Raw genomic sequence first — 24,132 nt, 5'->3', positions numbered from 1 at the left:
CGAGTACAGTATCATAATGTTGAAGACAGGCCGATTTTCTTAAAAAAATACTATTTTGATAGATTTAATATACGTTTATACAAATGTATTGATTTGCGATGAATGGAACATTCCAATCTCTGTTCCACAAGTTTCTCTCTGCTCCACAAGTGTCTATCGTCGTAAAGGCAAGTACTGTATAATCATAACAGAAATTCGATCCATTTTTTTTTTCAATCTGTACTGCAGAGGTTGGATATAGATTTTTTTAAACGGATAATGAGCTAGCGTTTTCAGTCGCCGTATATTATGTACACATCTTTATTATTGCAGTTAAACCACCCACATCATCACCCTTCCCTCATTGGCATGAGTAGTAGTAGTAGTTACTAATTAAGTTGAGTTAGATAATTTAATATTTATTGACGATTTTTTTTAAATTATGATTTGCCCCGAATAGAGGTGGTTTTCACAAATTGTTTTACATTATATAAACATATACACGTCGTAGTGATGTATCGTTACATGTACTGTACACTTTCAATCGACTAGGACGGTGATAGTTTCAACAAAGTATTACATCGCAATGTTTTACTGTGTTTAGTGGTATATTATTTGTAAAACATGAAAACAATTAATATTTCGTTACTAAATGGATAAAGAATATATTTAAAAATTGTTCCTCCTTGCACCCATCCTCTTCCCCATCCCTCAACCCTAATGTTACATACAAAACACAACTTATTAAGTTTGTTTAAATTTGACTTAAACAATTGCTCTCATTTTGTGACAAGTTTCTCTTGCGGAAGTAATTCCCAGGGTGCTAATTTTAGTTGAGTACATAAATCACAGTGTCTATTTATTCGTTCCTGCGGTACGTACATTTGAAATTGCCAGTTTTTTAACGCTGAAATTATGTATTCAAGAACCATCTGTGTGCACGACCTAGATGGTACGCGAGCGAAGCGAGCGTACCATCTAGTCCTTGGCAATTTGCCTAAAATGAAAATAAAATAAAATAAACATCCAGTCATTGCCAGATAAAGATTTGTTGATAACAAACTGAAACATCGCACACATATGTAAAGCATTGTATACACACAAATTTATTGTCAAATTTTTGGTGATAAATCTTTTGGACACAAAATAGAGTCAACATGTTAGACTGGGAACCGGTGTTCTAAAAATCTGTTTAATGTACTTTTCTTAACAACAAGGGATGTAGTACGCTGGGCTGGCTATGCCCTTTTTTTCTTTCTTTTTTGCCCTCTTAACTTTTGTGTTAGTGAAACTATACCATGTCACCCAAAAAAAAGTGCCCTAAAGTATGTATGTATTTTAAGGCAGAAAATAATTATTAAATTTCAAACTGTAAAGTCTCATTTAATCTTTTTTATTTTTTTTTCGTAATTCTCCATTATAAAAATTACATGAGACAGACACATTAGTCTATATACAGTAAAAATAATGAGACATATTGCACATTGTGTCAAAACGTTTATTTAAATGTCTATATATAACCATTATTTTTTTCTAAACATTTGTCACAGTCCTAATATAGTAAGTATTAGTATCATTTACCTATTTATGTATGTATAGCTCCAAGCGTACAATGTTTTAAGAAATTGTTAAAAGTTTTCTTTTCCCTAAAGAATAATCTAGATGCCCTTGTATAAGCTCTAATTATTGTACAGTGCTTTGGTATTTTTTTGGAAAAGCGCTTTATAAATCCATATAGTATAATAATATAGTTCACGATCCTTAACATTTTTGCTAAGGTCTAAAAGTCAAACGGCGACCAACACAATGTGTTTAACATTTTAAAATAGCTTTCTCGAAATTGCTATCGTCATGTAATGACTTCTTGTAGAATTAACATGTCTTCTCATTTGACCACCCAGATGGTTGAAGTTAGTATGGATTTAGGAAAACTACCCACTGGACAACAACTTGTTATACAACTTTAGTAACACCCTAGGACTTCTACCACCCTGGACAACTACCCACGTTCCCATGCGATGGTGGACGTGTGTGGTCAGTCTGTCCTCTAACTCGATGGTTACTTAGAACCTGAAACAGAACAAACATTAAGGAAAATGATCCTATCCTAATAATTATATTTTTATTTTATATATATTATACTTTCCCAAAACCAGAATTTTCTTAGATTCATTTTTACAATAGGCCTTTTTTAAAATAAAAAAGTTCTTAATATCAAGCCTAGAACACTTTTAATTATTGAAAAGGTCAACTTCAGCTCATCGGCAACTTTTAAAGCCCATTTGTAGTAGGATAACCATGAATAGATGAAGGTACTGTAATGTAATGATATACTTTTATAATTAAGAAATCAACCTTTGTATTTGTATTTGTATTTGAGTTCACAAACTTGACCCAGAAAGTCCAGAGGAGAGTTTGTCCAGATGTTTTAAAATGTCCATTTAGTTTATAATAGAATCCCTAAAGAAAACACTTAGCTTAACATTTGACCTATCCCATCGTTAAACCAGGAGAGATTGACACTATTTAAGTACAGATTTGACAGTGTCATCCATCATCGAAATACCTTATTATACCGTTAATCACTCCCACTTAAACACCCCTGGACCAACTTAGAACCAATCGTTACCCTCACAGATTACGTAGTGACATATGTAAATGAACCGAAGCCGATATACTCCCAAGTTTCAGAAGAGCCCAGACACACCTTACAGCCACCTCACAGAGCACACACCTTACAGCCACCTCACAGAGCACACACCTTACAGCCACTTTACGGAGCACACACCTTACAGCCAGCATCACTAATCCTCTGTTCCTTAGTCAGTTAGTTAGCTGCATCATTATTATTGTATCAAGTATATTCTGAATAAACAATATATGTTACGACAGCAAAGCGAGTAAAGAGTCTTCCTTACAAAGTACCTCATAACAAAACATTATATTACAAGAGAGTGAAAGTGATAAGGTTACACTTCAGAGTCAATGGTTTTGGCTAACTCAATTTTTGCTTATATGTATAATCATGTTTTTTTTTCTTTTATATAACTTTAATTTTGCATGCCACTATTATAACCATTTTTATATTTTAAATAGATTAGAAAAAAAAAAAGGGAAACAGAGGGATGTAATGTAATGATATACTTTTATAATTAAGAAATCAACCTTTGTATTTGTATTTGTATTTGAGTTCACAAACTTGACCCAGAAAGTCCAGAGGAGAGTTTGTCCAGATGTTTTAAAATTTCCATTTAGTTTATAATAGAATCCCTAAAGAAAACACTTAGCTTAACATTTGACCTATCCCATCGTTAAACCAGGAGAGATTGACACTATTTAAGTACAGATTTGACAGTGTCATCCATCATCGAAATACCTTATTATACCGTTAATCACTCCCACTTAAACACCCCTGGACCAACTTAGAACCAATCGTTACCCTCACAGATTACGTAGTGACATATGTAAATGAACCGAAGCCGATATACTCCCAAGTTTCAGAAGAGCCCAGACACACCTTACAGCCACCTCACAGAGCACACACCTTACAGCCACCTCACAGAGCACACACCTTACAGCCACTTCACGGAACACACACCTTACAGCCACTTTACGGAGCACACACCTTACAGCCAGCATCACTAATCCTCTGTTCCTTAGTCAGTTAGTTAGCTGCATCATTATTATTGTATCAAGTATATTCTGAATAAACAATATATGTTACGACAGCAAAGCGAGTAAAGAGTCTTCCTTACAAAGTACCTCATAACAAAACATTATATTACATGGTGGAAGACCCAAATTTTACAAGGAAAAGAGCGAGGAAACCAAAATTTACAAGAAAATTAACATAAAGACAATTGAAGCAGAAAATAAAAGCAAGAGATAATTTCTTGAAACAGAACAAGAGACGAAGACGAAGAAAACCAGCCACCAGTCAGATAATTGTTTGATAGGAGAAAACCGAAAATTACACGAAGACAAGCTAAAATTTATATTTTAATCAGACAAGCAGAGTTTTTTTTCAATTAAGCATTTAACTGGAACGAGACAAGCAGAATTTTTTCAAGTAAGCATTTTAACTGGATCGAGACAAGCAGAATTTCTAAATTTCGTATAACCGTTGGATGAAGACAAAGAAGATAATCGAGGAAGACACAAGAAGAATCAAAACGGAAAACAGAAGCAAGCGGACAAGAACTGTTTCGTTTGGACACTTTCAACTTCACGCCGTTTTTTTTCGATCGTTTTTTTTTAACATTTACTTTTTTGACCATTTTGAACATTGATGAACACCTTTCGCATTTTTTGAATTCGTTGTTTGAAAATTTGAACATTGATGAGCACCTTTAACATTTCTTTAATTCGTTGTTTGAACATTTGAACATTGTTGAACACTTTTTGCATTTCCTTTAATTCGTTTTAATTGGATCTGAAGCATTGGGGTAAGTCAAAGCCATTTTGATTTTTTGATTTGTAACCTTGATTGAGGAGTGCGAGTTTACATATATATACGCTAAATTGTTTTTGAAATTTTGATTAATAAAATTATAAAGTATGGTTGACGTTGATAACGAAGTAATTGTAAATGAGCCCGCCCATCCTCATCCCGTGCCCCATTTAAGACAAACGGATTTTCTGCCCAAAAGATACGATGGTTCCATCACCGATCACGATCAATGTAGTGCACACTACTTATCATTCACCGATTACCTCGAAGCCCACACTTTAGAAAACCCTGCAAACAATGCCCAACTACTTAATGTCATAAGTATATTCAAACGTAGCCTTCAAGGCCAAGCTAGACTGTGGATAGAAGGAAAGCAGTTCGATTCCCTAGAATCCTTAAAAACCCAATTCATTAACAGGTTCAGTAAGAACAAATCAATCTATGCTCACATAAGAGAATACGATACTATTACTTATAATACCGGCGACAACGCCGAAAAACACTTAACCAAAATCAAACAAGCCGCAGACAGAATTGGTTACGCTGACCAGCAGATCAAAAATAAATTTATTTCGACCCTTCCACCAAAATGCAGAGCAGCAGTTGCCATGTCCACCCCAATCGATGCCACTATTGATAATATCGTAAATAGCGCACAAAACTACTTTGACCTTTCCGTCGATGATTCCACACGGGAAGTTTCATTCAACATCAAAAAGGAAACAGATAATAGTCTCGAATCGCTCCAACATGAGATTAATTCTCTTAAGTTAGATATGGCCACAACAAAACGATCTCTTAATGATGATACTCGACGCTCACGTTCCCCCACCCGAAATTATGTCCCAAGACGAAACCGAAGCCCAAGTCCCTACAAACCCCGATTCCAAACCCCAAGATATAATAATAGACAACCTCCCCCAACCTGTTATTACTGCGGGAAGTCAGGCCACATAGCAAGGCACTGCCGACAACAAAACCGTTCCTACGGAAATTATCCCCCGCCATACCCATACCAACAGTCAAACAATTATTACCCTAGCCACCAGCAGGATTTTTAAAAAGGGGACTAGATGCCGCCTATAATCTGGCCCCCCATACTAAAAACGACAATTTTAAGGCAAAATACTTAGGGAATTCAGATAAGATTGACTTGTTACTTAACGACAGAAATTACGTTAAAGGAAATTTACCAGATGGTAGAAATGTTTTAACCTTATTTGACAGTGGTTCAACTAGAACTATAATCTCACAATCTTACGTTAATTCTTCACGTTATTTATCGCGTATAAAGCCAGTTAAAGTAAACACAACTAAATTTCGATTAGGTAACGGTGACTTCTTATATTCCAACCACTTAGTGCAATTCGAATTATTTATCCAAGGACACAAATTTAAAATTTCAGCATTAATCGTTAAAAATTTGACAGGTATTGACCTGATACTTGGAACCGAAACATTGTCTGAACTCGACGGTACTTTAAATTTTAAAGAAAATACATTTCGCATTAGACCAAAGATTTTTAGCTTTCGTCCAGTACACAAGATTTTTCTTAAACCCGGTGATACTAAAACAGTTAAATTAAAAGGAAGGGTTCCCGCCTTCGTACGCAATTCCGATGTTGTTCTACATGCAACTACCCATATTTCAAAACTTTGTCCATCAGATATGTTAGTAAAATTACATAGAGGAGAAACCAACATTGATAACACAAACAGAAACGTATCCCTTAATACACATCAACCTATCGCGAGCCTTCATTTAACCAACCTTGTAACAGTTACTAACGACCTACCAATTGATAGAATAAGGTTAACCAATGACAACGCAAACAAGTACCCACACTTAGAACGTACAGACCCATTGCTATCTTTAACCGAGGAAGAAATAATCAGAAAACAAGTTGATTTAAAAGACAGCGTTTTAACACATAGAGAAAAAGAAGATCTATATAAAACATTACAACAAAACAGACAGAAACGCATTCTCACTATATGGTGAACTATCTAGCTGCCCTAACTTCAAAGCTGACATACACCTCTCTAATGATGAACCATTTTTTATTCGACCATACTTCGCGACAGACAAAGACAAACATGTTATTGAGGCCGAATTGAACAAATTAGTCAAACTAGGAATCTTAGCAGTAGGACACCAATCGTATACTTCCCCTGTCCTTCTTGTTTCAAAGAAAAATTCAAAGGATAAAAGAGTTGTCACAGACTTCCGCTATCTAAATTCCAGGATAAAACGTATTAATCACCCATTCCCCTTATTAGCCGAAACTTTGAAAACAATAGGTAACGCTAATGCACAGATTCTTAGCGTAATTGACTTGAAATCAGCGTTTCACTGTGTACCATTAGCCGAACATGCCCAACAATATACAGGTATAGCTTCATATCATGGTGGTAAGCATTATTACTATAAGAGATTAGCACAAGGATTAAACGTTTCGCCAGGTATATTTCAAGCAAAGATTGACGAAATTTTAAATGAAATCCCAAATTGTAGAGAATTCTGTATCGCCCATCATGATGATATTATTTTATTTAGCCAAGACAAATTTGCTCATAAGCAGCACCTTGTTTCCGTTTTACAAGCCCTACAATCAAATGGTTTTAGAATTTGTCCAAAGAAATGTAAGTTATTTAAGAATAAAGTGCAATATATGGGACACACCATCCTGATTAATTCTTCAGGACACGCATGTATCACACCATTAGGCGACAGGTGTGCAGCTATCCGAAATTTGCCAGTCCCACGAACCCATAAAGAAACTAAACGATTTATTGGTGCAGTAAATTATGTATTCCATTTTTTCCCTCAAATACAATCAATTTTACGTCCGTTACATACACTCGCAAGTAAACGCCGAAAATTTGTTTGGTCTACTGAACACCAGAAAGCATTTGACGAAATTAAACAATTAATGGTTAAACCACCTACTCTTCAAATGCCTAGAAAAGAAGGTAGATTTACGCTATATAGCGACACTTCAAGAACCGCTACAGGTTCATATTTAACACAAACAGTAAACGGCAAAGAACACATAATAGGTTATTATTCCAAAATCTTACCACAAGCCTGTCAACGATATAGCGTCACAGAATTAGAGTTATTCGGACTTTACATTAATGTTTCAGCATTTCGACACTTACTAAAGGGTTGCGAATTTGATGCATTCGTAGACCACTCAGCAATTGTACAAATTTGGAATTCAAAAGATCAGCCATGTACACCCCGCTTACAGAAACTAATATTACGATTGTCCGGATACATTTTCCAAATTGGTTATAAGAAAGGAACTGAATTAGTTTTAGCAGATTTTCTCTCCCGAGCCCCTCGTGATGACGATTCCGAAATTGATCAAGTTGTACCCATTGCATTTAATATTACAGAGACTGAATCTCTTAACCCGATTACAAACACATCTACTAGCAGACCAGTAACAAGGTCTTACGCTAAGAAAATGGGAATAAATATACCTGACCTACATAAATCCAAACCAGTACCAACGCCTGTCATTAATCAAAATCCAGTGACAACAAACACGCGACCTACACCTCAACCTACCGCTACACCACAGATAATCACGAGACAACAAACAAACACAAATCAATCACCACCTATCGTAACGCCACCCCCAATACGCAATGTAAACATTCGACAACCTCCAGAGGAAAGACTAGTAGACAAAAATAATAAGCAAAGCAAAGATACTACACATCGAAATGTACCAGTTGAATTGTATACATCGCCCAAACCACTAGTACCCAACATAACTGAATTTAAATCAGCACACATCCCAAAACAACAAGACTTAGATAGATTAATGGATGTTATTCAAAGAAAGATAATTAGAGATTATAACCTCCCAGTAGATGTTAAACAATTACGTGTTGAACAAGAAACTTCACCATTTTTTAAGCCAGTTTACGATTATTTAGCTCATGATATCCTTCCAGCTGATAAGAAAGCAGCTCGTGCAGTTCAGAATAAGTCAGAGCAGTACATATTGTGCAACGGTCTACTATTCCGTTTATTTTTCCAAGATAAAGGTGGAGAATTTGTATTGCAATTAGCTGTTCCTGAAAACTTAGCCGAGACTATTATTTCTCAGTATCACGACAATTTGTTAAGTAGCCACCAAGGTACGATGCGTACTTATCTCACTATTAGGAAATTATTTTACATGCCCCTTATGTTTGAGAAAGTCAACAATTATACTCAAGCGTGTCTTAGATGTCAACAATTTCGTCCCAAAACCGATAAATTACGTCCTTTACACGATCGAGTACCAGCAACTTACCGTCCCTTTCATACACTCAGTCTAGATTTCAAGAGTATGCCAACATCACCTTCAAATTTTAAACATATTATGGTAGTATGTGATGAAATTACTAGATTTTTGATTTGTGTACCTTTGAAATCCATTGATGCCGAAACAATTTGTGAAGCACTAATTCAAAAGGTAATCAGTATTTTTGGACCCCCATCTCGTCTTATTTCAGATGCAGCAACCTCCCTTACAGGAAAATTATTAACACTCTTATGTAACACCCTTAACATTGATAGGAAAATCATCAGCGTCCATAATCACGGTAGTTTACAAGTTGAACGTCATATCCGCACCGTATCGGACCTGTTAAAGGTCAACCTTAACCAATTCGGAACAGATTGGGTTAGATTTGTATCAACAACATGTTATGCTTATAACTCGTTTTCATCCCCACATCTAGGAAACCACTCCCCTTACGAATTAGTTTTTGGCCGCCAACCTCCAAGTTTGACCTCATTAGCATTTAACCCTGTTTCAGGATTGTCTCATTCCTATGAAGAATACTTTGAACACCTCAAGAAGAAATTTCAAAACATTTCACAGACAATGCTACAATTACAGCGAACACAACAAAACGTCCAAAACTCGAAAATTTCCCAACGCTTAGAAAAAAGTCCAATTTACTCAGTAGGACAACTCGTATATCTATACAAGCCAACATCATCCTCACTAACGGCAAATTCAAAGAAAATCGCCGCAGAATGGGTCAGACCATTAGTAATTCATGAAGTACTAGACAGAACACACTACATCCTAGCAACGATTAAAGGAGAAATACTTCGCGACGTATTCAATTATAACAGACTGAAACCTTGTTTTATGAGAACGCCTAAAGAACGCAAACATTTTACACATCTCCAAAAACTTAAGCAATTGCTGAATGAACCCACTGATAATAACGAGAAAATTCAGAATACCATTAATGTAGTAAATGACGAAACCAATGTTGAATTTGTCGACGAACATGATAGGACACCCACCCAATTGCAATCAGATACCTTTACACACCCAACTAAAGTAGAACCCATTAACTTGCAACCTTACATTGACTGTGTAGAGAATAACATGGGATTAGCAGCCCCATTCCAAATGAAGGAAGAACAAATTAAGGAACAAACTAATCTAATTATGACAGCACCTAATGATTCCAATATGACATTAAACCGAGGTAGATTTAAAGCAGGACATTTCCAAGTTTTAGTTTCATATTCTAAACCGACTTCAGCCAAACGCAACACTGATAAAACAAAACATGAATCCAATGTTCGAAAATTTTGGTGGAATATCGACAGATATAACGATACAGATAAATTGATTAAAGAGATTATTAATGATAAACAGATACCGATTAGTGGATCGCCAAAACGATTCATAAAACGTTTGTATAATGCAACAAGTTACTGATTTAATTTTTTGCAAGAATTTTTTTTAATTACAACATTTGCTAAATTAATGATAGCATAGTCTACGTATTTGATAAGATTTGTTTAGTAACGATGTGATTTCAGTTAAAAGAGAATTGAATTTATGATTAAGTATTGATTTTGTAACGAGTTTGATAATGATTATTTTTGAATTTTGATGATCGATATATTGAGATATTGAAAAGAACGACAATCATTTTGTAACAAATATTTTGTTTAACCTTTGAGTCGTTAATCTCAAGCATTAATTAATTGATATAAGAACAGGAGATTTTCTTAGTACTTTTAATTGTATTTTTTGACATTAAGTACAAAAGTCGAATTTGTCGACCGATTGAAATCGTAATTACCTGTGAATATAAATGCTTAAATCGATAAAGTTGTGATGATAACGATATATTGTGGATAAGTTTGTGTCAACGGGACACACACGTTTGTTTCTTTTAAAGTTTTAAGTGATTAAGTTTGCTATTTTGAGTTAATTATTGATTTTAGGCTAATCAGCCACAGTTTCTTAAGTTTTATGTTTTAATTTGATTGATTTATGTTTGAAGGCCATTAGAACGCGATAAGTCGTCGCGCTATTCATTGTACATATTATTTTTTAAGTTTTGTATCTTTTTTTTAATTTGACCAATTGACGTTTGATTAACGCTCGAGGGAGGAGTAGAGCCAATTACGAGCTATATATTATAAACAACCGGACGGGCAGACTTTAAATAAGTCGCACGAGCGTATCAACTATACAGTATTTACTGTCGGATTATAACGTTAACATAATTTTGCGAGATTATTATAATAGTTGAACTTGAAATTTTATTGTTTGAGTTTGATATCGTTTATTTAGTTTGATTTTGTTTATTTTAAATACATTTTAATTTTTTATTTATCGTAATTTTAGTCAATTCCAAATTGCCCCCTAAAATGGTATCCGAAAAGCTTGATGTTACAAAGTTATGCATAAAACACAAAATTTCAATGACGCCCCTGTCCACAGAATGTGCCCTTATAAAGAAGATAATCCTTTACCAAAGCGAACAAAACGTAATTCTCCATATTACCAAAATGATGCCTTTTACTTTAGATTCCTTGAAAAGAGTTTTATTATTCCTTTGCGACATCCGTCCAGCAGACCAACTGACAAACCTCAAATTAAATACCCTTTTACACATTGGCAGTTATTTATGTTGTTTCGACAAAATGTCCTCCCCCATTATAGACTACATTTGGAAACATAAGAGTACACCAGCCCTACTTGACTTTTCCGCAATCGAACTTTCCATTAATTTAAACGGCATCGCCACTTGTATACCAAACACACATGAATTTCACAGACAACATATTTATTCTATGACCCTCCTGCTCTTAGCAATTACAAAAGATATCAAAGCCCCACAGTGTAAAGCATTTTTTTCAAGAGTCCGACAACAAACAGGCATCATACCCCAAGACGAATTAAAACCTAGCGAACACTCACCATTTGGATATGTTGTAACTAAATATAAGAAAAAACTATATTCGCACATCCGTAACATGCAGTACCTGGAAAATAAATACAAAGATACCCCCTGCCAAATTTGTAAATGTAACCCCGAAATTAAAAACTTTCATACTGATTGTACAATCAACAAATGCTGCGGCACACTTTTTCACCAAAATTGCCAACAAATATCCTTCAACAAGGGATATCAATGCTTGAATTGCGGTATGGTATATTTCAATGAGATCCCTTACACCACTTCCTACATGTTGGACATACCGTGGAGTGAATCCCGTTTTTATCGATTATATAAACCCAACGATTGATTTCAAGTTATCCTTTATAAAAGTTTTTTTTCAATTTCAAATATTTAACAAGAGTTGCCTTCTTGACCGATGTTCTTTAGGGAAACCCAACCGTTGTGATGTCTTTATTTCGGTAATCCGAGTGTAGCATGCCTCCAAAGCAACGGACCCACAATTATGTCGATCTTGAAGAAAACTTTTGTTTTTTTTATACATTTTTTTTCCCAAATTTTTTTTATAAATTCCGGAAATTTTATACCAAATTCATTTTTTTTAAGAGAGAGAAGAGAGAGAGAGTGAACGTGATAAGGTTACACTTCAGAGTCAATGGTTTTGGCTAACTCAATTTTTGCTTATATGTATAATCATGTTTTTTTTCTTTTATATAACTTTAATTTTGCATGCCACTATTATAACCATTTTTATATTTTAAATAGATTAGAAAAAAAAAAGGGAAACAGAGGGATGTAATGTAATGATATACTTTTATAATTAAGAAATCAACCTTTGTATTTGTATTTGTATTTGAGTTCACAAACTTGACCCAGAAAGTCCAGAGGAGAGTTTGTCCAGATGTTTTAAAATGTCCATTTAGTTTATAATAGAATCCCTAAAGAAAACACTTAGCTTAACATTTGACCTATCCCATCGTTAAACCAGGAGAGATTGACACTATTTAAGTACAGATTTGACAGTGTCATCCATCATCGAAATACCTTATTATACCGTTAATCACTCCCACTTAAACACCCCTGGACCAACTTAGAACCAATCGTTACCCTCACAGATTACGTAGTGACATATGTAAATGAACCGAAGCCGATATACTCCCAAGTTTCAGAAGAGCCCAGACACACCTTACAGCCACCTCACAGAGCACACACCTTACAGCCACCTCACAGAGCACACACCTTACAGCCACTTCACGGAACACACACCTTACAGCCACTTTACGGAGCACACACCTTACAGCCAGCATCACTAATCCTCTGTTCCTTAGTCAGTTAGTTAGCTGCATCATTATTATTGTATCAAGTATATTCTGAATAAACAATATATGTTACGACAGCAAAGCGAGTAAAGAGTCTTCCTTACAAAGTACCTCATAACAAAACATTATATTACAGTACATATGTCAAGGAATCCAAATACAGCATTTTAAAGTTCACCTAATGCCCACCATTTTGTTTTCAAAATGGATGCCATAAAATTTACAGATTTTGGTGGCAAAGTGTATGTTTTCAAGGTCAAGAAAATCTAAATACAGCCTTTAGACTGTGGGGCATAGGCCTGAAAGAGGCCTAGAAAGTGGATTTTGCGATCTCCTCCTAGGGATTGGATGATATTTTTTGTATGTATAGTTCATATGTATCTAATTAATAATTCAGTTGAATTTCCTTCCAAAACATACGTATTAAGTGACATTTTAGCTGCAAAAAAAATCGTATTTTAGTAGTATGTAAGAGATTTGGGGAGAACAAAGGAAATCTATTGTATGAGAATTATAGGCTAACAAAGGGTTTGATAATTAAAGTCCTAGGCTAACAAAGGGGTATTTATAGGAGGAGGATAAGTACAGGGAAACAATAAGAAATCTACTTGATTAAAGTTAGGAAAACATGATTCAGAAAGTGAATGTTGTTATGGCGGCATTTACTACTGGTACAGCAAGGCTAAAGCTCTACGACTTATTGGAAAAGTTGCAAGACCGTGTGCAACTACGACACCGATTCTTGTGTATTTACATCTAAAGCTGGAGGATGGCGACCACCACTTTGTGATAATTATGGGGAATTAACCAATAAAATTAGCCCTAACGATAGAAATTATATCTCCACTTTTGTTTCTGGGGGACCAAAACATTATGCTTACATGTTAGTGACCCGGTAAAACGGTCTGTAAGGTAAAGGGTTTTACCGTAAACCATCAAAATTAATCAATTTTAAAACAGTGAGTGAAATGGTACGTGGGTTGGTCCCCAAAAGTTAACCAAATTTGATCCCAACAGAATAACGAGGAAAGCAAAAGTAAAGATTATCGTATCGTGTATAACAAACGAATAATAATCGATGATTTTAAAACAGTTCCATATGGTTATGTAATGTAAGTACCTGTACATGTCTTAACAAATTTCCTAAGTTTTTTGTGTAAACATTTTTGAACATAAAAAAAAAATGTGTAAACATTTTTGAACATTAAAAAAATTGTGTAAATATTTTTTTAACATAAAAAAAAATGTGTAAACTTTTTTGAACAAAAACAATGTGTAAATAATTTGTAAAAAAAAAATGTGTAAACAATTTAAAAAAAAAAAAATTGTAAAATTGTTCATCAAAATAAAAAAAAAATGTGTAAAAATTTGTGTTAGCAATTGAGCATTTTGTATGTAATACTATACGTTTTAAATGAGTTTACTGTATTAAATAAATAAAATAAAATGTATAAATGTTTATCAAAGAAAAAAAAACTATTTTTTTAAAAAGAAAAAAAAATGTATATATTTATATAGCTTTCAATATTTTTTTTGTAATAGTGTTTTTTTTTCTTTTATTTTTTTATTTACAAAAGGTATAATTCTACTGAATAGTAGAATAATCATTTATTTTAATTTTCTTTTTTTTTCACTACATGTATAACAATTGATTTTTTTAGGTAAAAAGAGAAATAAATATTTATATATATATATAGGATTATTACAAATCTAATAATAAAATGGTTCAGCAATACGGTGCAGGGATGGTAAGTAAATCAAGTATTAAATTACTTAATAATCACTAATATTAAAATAAAAAATATATGATGTTTGAATGTGTTACAAATAATTATATAGTTTGTATTTTTATTTATTTATTTATTTATGTTTTATCTTTTCAGAAAAGAGTTCGAGATGAGGATGATAACTATGTTGAAGTTGATACAGAAGAAGATGTCGTTGATCTGAATACTGTTAATATTGAGAATTTGAAGTTATGTTTTCAGCTATTTCTAAAGTTTTACAATCTCACATGAATATCTTAGTAGGTGATGATTTAGTGTTTAACATTATACATATGCCTATGCCTATTGGTGGTGGTCCGTCTTTTAATCATGGAATAGATTTAGTTCACCTAAACATCAGATCATTAATAAGAAGCAAAGAGGATGATGAAAACATATGTTGTGCAAGGGCTTTGGTTGTCGGAATTTCGAGAATTGAAGAGAAAGGTGTTAATATCCAAAGATGGGAACAACTTAGGAAGCCGTCTTATTTCCAAGAGCATGAAGCCAATCAACTAATGTTGAGAGCTGGTGTTAATCGTGGTCTTTCTGGTATTGAGGAACTTAAACGTTTTCAGAGGGTATTGTATGATTACCAAATAGTTGTGATTTCCAAGGACAATCTCCACACAGTGATATTTAGCGGTGAGTACCGAGCAAAGCAAATTTATTTATATCATCATGAAAAAATGCTTATGATAGTTACTTTGTAATGCGTTATTTGTATTCATGTGGTTTTGTTCCAGATGTCATAACTAATGGTGGTAAGATTCTTTCTACTAAAATTAAGGGTACTACTTATCTGAAACAGACGTTTCCTCAGTACCAGTATATTGAAATTTGGGAGCATGAGTGGAACAACATTAAGAAGTCCTTAACCCCTACGGAATTAGCCTTCATATTTGATGTACCTGCTATTCATCCTACACTTAACCCTCGAGAACTTTTTTTGGAGGAGAACCAATGCCACTAGATTGCTTTACCAAGTTCAAGATGATGAACAGATTAGCTATGTTGACTTCACTATAGCCTCTATCTGTACTGCAACAAATACGGAACATATCCGACCGGACATCCTGAAAAGGTTCATACGACCGAGACAGTTGATTTAGAATAGGCGGAATTTGTTTGTGCCTACCGTCGCCCAATCTTGATTTATTTATCGATATTACGACAAGACTGTTTGGGCGACGGAAGCCATCGGTAAAAATGACAGAGAGTCAATGTGAAACGCATAGTAGTACCCTTAATTTTAGTAGAAAGAATCTTACCACCATTAGTTATGACATCTGGAACAAAACCACATGAATACAAATAACGCATTACAAAGTAACTATCATAAGCTTGATAGTTATGAGCAAGGCATGTAATATTATTATGACCGTAAGGATATTTTTTGAATACATACTCACAAAACTGGAAGCATGCGTCATCACCGTAAAATATTTTAGTCTTTTCCCCACAAACATCACATTCTTCGGAATCCACATCACCGGCGATACAGTCTACACAGCATTTCTGTAGAACACAGAGATTTGGAATGTGTTCACCGGTCTCTTGTGTACACTCGAAATCGAAGAAAAAGAACTTCTCCGCCGCATTTTTTCTTTCAATATCATTTTTATAATTCTTTTTATCCTGAAACTTAATCTTCATCATGTAATACAAATGACTACTATCAACTAACAGAACATGTCCTACAAAAATGTTTTGTGCAATCATACACAATACAAAGTTTCTTCTTATCACAAATAGATACTTTTGGACTATCAATTTTATGATTAGCAAAGCATTTGTGATTCTTAAAACAACGTCTACCGTCTTCACAATAAACCGAAGTAGCAGTATCGACAGTAGGAACACAGTCATGGGAACAACAGAGTTCAAAAGTACACTTACATTTGTGATTGAACTTGACCGTATAACATTGAAAGCAAAGATTACAAAAATAGCGAACCTTCAAAAAAGGTGCTACTGAAACAATGACATCATAATGTTTGTCATGATGATATAAATAAATTTGCTTTGCTCGGTACTCACCGCTAAATATCACTGTGTGGAGATTGTCCTTGGAAATCACAACTATTTGGTAATCATACAATACCCTCTGAAAACGTTTAAGTTCCTCAATACCAGAAAGACCACGATTAACACCAGCTCTCAACATTAGTTGATTGGCTTCATGCTCTTGGAAATAAGACGGCTTCCTAAGTTGTTCCCATCTTTGGATATTAACACCTTTCTCTTCAATTCTCGAAATTCCGACAACCAAAGCCCTTGCACAACATATGTTTTCATCATCCTCTTTGCTTCTTATTAATGATCTGACGTTTAGGTGAACTAAATCTATTCCATGATTAAAAGACGGACCACCACCAATAGGCATAGGCATATGTATAATGTTAAACACTAAATCATCACCTACTAAGATATTCATGTGAGATTGTAAAAGTTTAGAAATAGCTGAAAACATAACTTCAAATTCTCAATATTAACAGTTTTCAGATCAACGACATCTTCTTCTGTATCAACTTCAACATAGTTATCATCCTCATCTCGAACTCTTTTCTGAAAAGATAAAACATAAATAAATAAATAAAAATACAAACTATATAATTATTTGTAACACATTTAAACATCATATATTTTTTATTTTAATATTAGTGATTATTAAGTAATTTAATACTTGATTTACTTACCATCCCTGCACCGTATTGCTGAACCATTTTATTATTAGATTTGTAATAATCCTATATATATATATAAATATTTATTTCTCTTTTTACCTAAAAAAATCAATTGTTATACATGTAGTGAAAAAAAAAGAAAATTAAAATAAATGATTAGTAAGTGACTATTCAGTAGAATTATACCTTTTGTAAATAAAAAAATAAAAGAAAAAAAACACTATTACAAAAAAAATATTGAAAGCTATATAAATATATACATTTTTTTTTCTTTTTTAAAAAATAGTTTGACATTTTTTTTTTCTTTGATAAACATTTATACATTTTATTTTATTTATTTAATACAGTAAACTCATTTAAAACGTATAGTATTACATACAAAATGCTCAACTGCTAACACAAATTTTTACACATTTTTTTTTTATTTTGATGAACAATTTTACAATTTTTTTTTTTTTAAATTGTTTACACATTTTTTTTTTACAAATTATTTACACATTGTTTATGTTCAAAAAAGTTTACACATTTTTTTTATGTTCAAAAAATATTTACACAATTTTTTTAATGTTCAAAAATGTTTACACATTTTTTTTTATGTTCAAAAATGTTTACACAAAAAACTTAGGAAATTTGTTAAGACATGTACAGGTACTTACATTACATAACCATATGGAACTGTTCTAAAATCATCGATTATTATTCGTTTGTTATACACGATACGATAATCTTTACTTTTGCTTTCCTCGTTATTCTGTTGGGATCAAATTTGGTTAACTTTTGGGGACCAACCCACGTACCATTTCACTCACTGTTTTAAAATTGATTAATTTTGAAGGTTTACGGTAAAACCCTTTACCTTACAGACCGTTTTACCGGGTCACTAACATGTAAGCATAATGTTTTGGTCCCCCAGAAACAAAAGTGGAGATATAATTTCTATCGTTAGGGCTAATTTTATTGGTTAATTCCCCATAATTATCACAAAGTGGTGGTCGCCATCCTCCAGCTTTAGATGTAAATACACAAGAATCGGTGTCGTAGTACAGCACACGGTCTTGCAACTTTTCCAATAAGTCGTAGAGCTTTAGCCTTGCTGTACCAGTAGTAAATGCCGCCATAACAACATTCACTTTCTTGTTTACCTTTACAAATTGTTGTTCGTCTTATAGTATATATATTTCATTTCTGCTAAATCGTCATTGATAAAGTTCACATCATTTACAATAACTTTTTGGTCCGAAACATTGTCATAAATGTCATTTGCTTCAGAGGTAAATAAAGTTCTTGTCAAATTTTCCCTCTGTCCAAATTTTCCCCAGAAGGAATTTAGCATAAGTTTTGCCAATGATCGGTAGACCAGCATTGTAGGCAATAGAGTCTAGTTTAATATTTTCATTTGTTTCGTAATCTTTAATGTACTTATCTTTCTGCTTATCCGTTAAACACCAATCAGGCCATCCTTTAATTTAAGAAAACTCCGTTGATACCCATCTCCCCGTAAGGCATCTTTCATTTTCATCTTGGTTGCATGAATCCTGACACATATTATCAATACATGTTCGACATAAAGGAAACATAAGTTTTCCATTACTCCTATAAGGAAGAAGAGGGTGAAGCAGCTTTTTTGGAGGACTAACTGTGCATTGAACCAGACCAAAATACTCACGAATATCTGTAGACATATCTTTGAAAGCTAACTTTTCATGATGTCCGGTCGGATATGTTCCGTATTTGTTGCAGTACGGATAAAGGCCAGTGAAGTCAACATAGCTAATCTGCTCATCATCTAACTTGGTAAAACAATCTAGCGGCATTGGTTCTCCCTCCAAAAAAAAGCTTCTCGAGGGTTAAGTGTAGGATGAATAGCAGGTACATCAAATATGACTGCTAATTCCGTAGGGGTTAAGGACTTAATGTTGTTCCACTTATGCTCCTAAATTTCAATATACTAGTACTGAGGAAACGTCTGTTTCAGATAAGAAGATTTTCTCTATGTTTGTAGATATGAATCTGCCTTGCTACATCCAATAAATTCAAATATGAAGTTTGGTTCAAACGAAGCCCCATTAACTTTATATCTACCAAAGCATTTCTCATTACCATTACGGGCGTGATGAATATGGATTCTACGTCGTTTTGATTCATAACTTAACCACTCCATACTACCAAAAGAATGAGTCTACGTAGTTAAGTAATCTGCTGGTGGAAAAGGAGCAATTGTATTCGGCTTCAAAAAGTTCTTGGAAAATACAAAATTACAGGCGGAGGCTTTGGTTATTAAACCGTTAGAAAACGGACGACCCCTTCCTGATCTATACCATTATCAAGAACAGTTACTCGTTTGAATATGTGTCTAAATGATAAACAACAACGCCTAAGAATGTCCAAGTCACTAACGCAATAATCAATTAGCATTTCACCTCGCCTCTGCTCGTACCAAATAAAAAATCATTCCAGGCCGATATAGACATCTTGTCGGGGTCATACATCGAAGCATCGGGATATGGACCTACTATAGTTTGCATTACCAACCGTGTTAAATTTATTTATTTAACTCTTTAATGCCAAAGGTTTTGTTTGTTTTAGGTAGTTTGGCTAAAGCCATCGGTAAAAATGACAGAGTCAATGAAACGAATAGTAGTACCCTTAATTTTAGTAGAAAGAATCTTACCACCATTAGTTATGACATCTGGAACAAAACCACATGAATACAAATAATGCATTACAAAGTAACTATCATAAGCTTGATTATTATGAGCAAGGCATGTAATATTATGACCGTAGGGATATTTTTTGAATACATATTCACAGAACTGGAAGCATGCGTCATCACCGTAAAATATTGTAGTCTTTTCCCCACAAACATCACATTCTTCGGGAAAAAAACAGATCCATTACATACATTCCCGCCTGAATTATAATCCGCTTTTTGTTTCAACAAGGGGGGCTCCAGACTGTATACCTTTGACCAATCAAATCACGCAAATGCTAGCAAATAATCGCTCCTTATTATAACTCCCTCTTTTATATTATCCTATATTGTCAACAACAAAAAACAAAGCACTCGTTGTGAGTATTATCAGTAATTGTAAAACACCTGTGATACACTCTATACAAAGCCTCCACTTTGTTAAAACTATACATTCTATTGTTAATTAATTAAAATTAGATTTCTATTGTCATGACGACCATCATTCTACGAAAACACCTGTATCATCCAATTAATACCCATTTGTTTTCCTAACTTTAATCAAATAGATTTCTTATTATTTCCCTGTACTTATCCTCCTCCTATAAATACCCCTTTGTTAGCCTAGGACTTTAAGTAGCAAACCCTTTGTTTTCCTATAATTCTTATACAATAGATTTCCTTTGTTAGCCTAGGCTTGTTACAAGCAAAAAATCGCTCCTTAATTATAACCCCCTCTTTTATATTATGATTAAATCCTATTGTAAAAAAAACAAAGCATTCGTTGTGAGTATTGTCAGTAATTGTAAAGCACCTGTGATATACTCTATACAAAGCCTCCACCTTGTTAAAACTATACATTCTATTGTTAATTAATTAAAATTAGATTTCTATTGTCATTACCACCATCATTCTACGAAAACACCTGTATAATCCAATTAATACCCATTTGTTTTCCTAACTTTAATCAAGTAGATTTCTTATTGTTTCCCTGTACTTATCCTCCTCTTATAGATACCCTTTTGTTAGCCTAGGACTTTAAGTAGCAAACCCTTTGTTTTCCTATAATTCTTATACAATAGATTTTCTTTGTTAGCCTCAAAGCTCTTGGTTAGATTTCTATTGTCATGGCCCCCATCATTCTACAAACACACCTGTATAATCCAATTAATACCCATTTGTTTTCCTAACTTTAATCAAGTAGATTTCTTATTGTTTCCCTGTACTTATCCTCCTCCTATAAATACCCCTTTGTTAGCCTAGGACTTTAATTATCAAACCCTTTGTTAGCCTAGGATTTTAATTAGCAAACCCTTTGTTTTCCTATAATTCTTATACAATAGATTTCCTTTGTTCTCCCCAAATCTCTTACATACTACTTATTTTGTACATAAGGAAATAGGGTGTGTAGAAAGCGACGACCTCGAATTGGACGACCCCAACGACCCGGGCGACCTCGAATTGGACGACCTAGAATTGGACGACCCATAACACGAAACCGACGACCCCTACAGCCTAGCCTAGCCTAGGCCTAAGTGTGGTATAACATCCCGAAGCCGAACATAGCCAAAGATCTTTAAACCATACCTTATATAATAATCGCAAGCAAGCAATTGATTCAGTGTGGCCAGCGATCGAAATCAAATTATGCTAGGTGGCAGCACAAAATTATGCCAGATTATGCCAGGCACAATTAAGGCCAAAATAGCACAAAACCAATGTATTAGAGGGCGGTGTATGGATATGTTTTATGTACCACAAAGGTTGGAAGCCAAAAAAAAAAAAAAAAAAAAAAAAAAAAGGTCTTCATGTTTTTGGCTAAATTATGCCAGATTTTTACAAAAATATGCCAGATTTTTTCGAAAATATGCCAAATTATATGCCAATTCGCTGTAAAAATGCTTTTTTCAAATTATGCCAGATTTTCTAAAATTATGCCTAGCATAAATGCTAGATGCCAGATGGGTCAAAATTATGCCAGACGGCATAATTATGCCAGATTTGGCCACTATGAATTGATTGAAAAAATACAGAAATATCGCCATTTGATACTGAATGTGTCGACACGAACAAACGAACAGATATGGAACGCCAACGCCGCCGCTGAAAAAGGGGCCGTTTTGACCTGGTTTGCCATGTTTATGATATTTCGTGTGCTAATCGAGTCGAATGCAGTTTTAATGATGCACTCTTGGCGTTCCATATCTGTTCGTATCGACACATTCAGTATCAAATGGCGATATTTCTGTATTTTTTCAATCAATTGTTTGCTTGCGAGTATTATATAAGGTATGGTTTAAAGATCTTTGGCTATGTTCGGCTTCGGGATGTTATACCACACTTGGGCCTAGGCTAGGCTAGGCTATAAGGGTCGTCGGTTTCGTGTTATGGGTCGTCCAATTCTAGGTCGTCCAATTCGAGGTCGCCCGGGTCGTTGGAGTCGTCCAATTCGAGGTCGTCGCTTTCTACACACCCTAAGGAAATACGAGTGTTGACAATGTGCGAGGCATGCGCGGCACGCCAAATATTTGTGCGAGGCATTATTTTATCATTTCCAAAAATGTGAGGCATATATTTAACAGTTTCAAAAAGGTGCGAGGCATATCTTAACGTGCTATTATGCTATATTTTAGGCATAATAATCAATTATTTATATAATAATATATATATAGGCCTAGCGTATCTAAATAGATTCAATACACTCAAAATGTTTATTTTTATGTAACGATTGTTTTTTTCATTCAAGTCATATCGTGTCAAATTTTACTTTTACAAAAGTGCCCAAACTGTTCAAAAGTTGTGCATCCGTAATTCGGTATGCGCCATATTTTAAAAATCTTCAACTTTCGATAAACAATAATTGTTATAGCGACACTTATCATCAAATGACTGCCATGTTTGTTGGCATTTCGAGCGTGTTCACTTTACAATTAATTTAACATGTCTCTCGAACATAACAGAGTGAAAATAATATTTTGTCACACCCCTGCGCCTCGATCCGGTAGACCCGAGAGATGGAAAATCCCTCTTTACTATTTAGCAAGTAGCGGCGGAGTGATTCTGCCCTGAGAGGATTTGGCGATTCCCCTCCTATATAGCACGTGGTTTCAGCAGCTTCTCTCTGAGCGGCGTGCCAAAGACATTTTTGACATTCCATTCTCTAGGAAATCAACACGTGTACCTCTCTCGCAAATAAAATGAACAGCGATGGCCAGGACAAGTTCAATAACTGGCGGTGAATAAAAGTAACTGATATGCCGATCAAATAACATGCCGCAAAGAAAAAAAATTGCGAGAGAATTCTGGAGCGCGTGTGAGAAAGACTTACGTCCGACAATCGTAATACTAGGCCTAAAATTAAACTTTAGCTAATATGCTTATCCCTAACCTAGAGGCCTATGCAGAAAATAATTTAATCAATTTTTATATAATAATAATTGGTGTAATATTTTAATATTGATACACTATTCCTGTTTTAGTAGGCTAGGCATATTACGATTTTTATTTATTGTTGTCCATGTACGTACTAATAAACCTGGCGCTAGTTTCCTTCGCTTGTATTTGTACTCCAAATTTGATAACTAGCTTTATCGTGTGAATACCACACATTAGAAGTATACCTCATGAGTGCTTTAATGAAAGAATCACATAAAAAGTAACAAATAAATCCTTAAATTGATGATTTTACAGGCGTGTTCCTCGCACACTGTTCGCGAATTTCACGCATGTTCAATATTTTTGTTTCTACGATAATAGAGGACTAAAACTCAGTGGAATCCGTCAATTTCTCATGCATTTATTGGTAAAAAACGTTTTATTTCAATATATTTGTTAATCTGTCAATAAAAATACTGTAATAATGTTACTGCTGATAGGCCTACTGTTCTGTTTTCAAAGAATAATAGGCCTAATCGATCCTAAATCAACATCACTACCTAGTAGTCAGGGTCCTCGTGTATTTCTGTAGGATTTTAATGCCCAAAGTGAGATTTCACTTGATTTCACTTTATTATGGTGC

This window comes from Antedon bifida, chromosome 4, assembly GCF_963402885.1.
Source record: "Antedon bifida chromosome 4, ecAntBifi1.1, whole genome shotgun sequence".
NCBI lineage: Eukaryota > Metazoa > Echinodermata > Crinoidea > Comatulida > Antedonidae > Antedon > Antedon bifida.
This window is presented reverse-complemented; position numbering follows the sequence as displayed.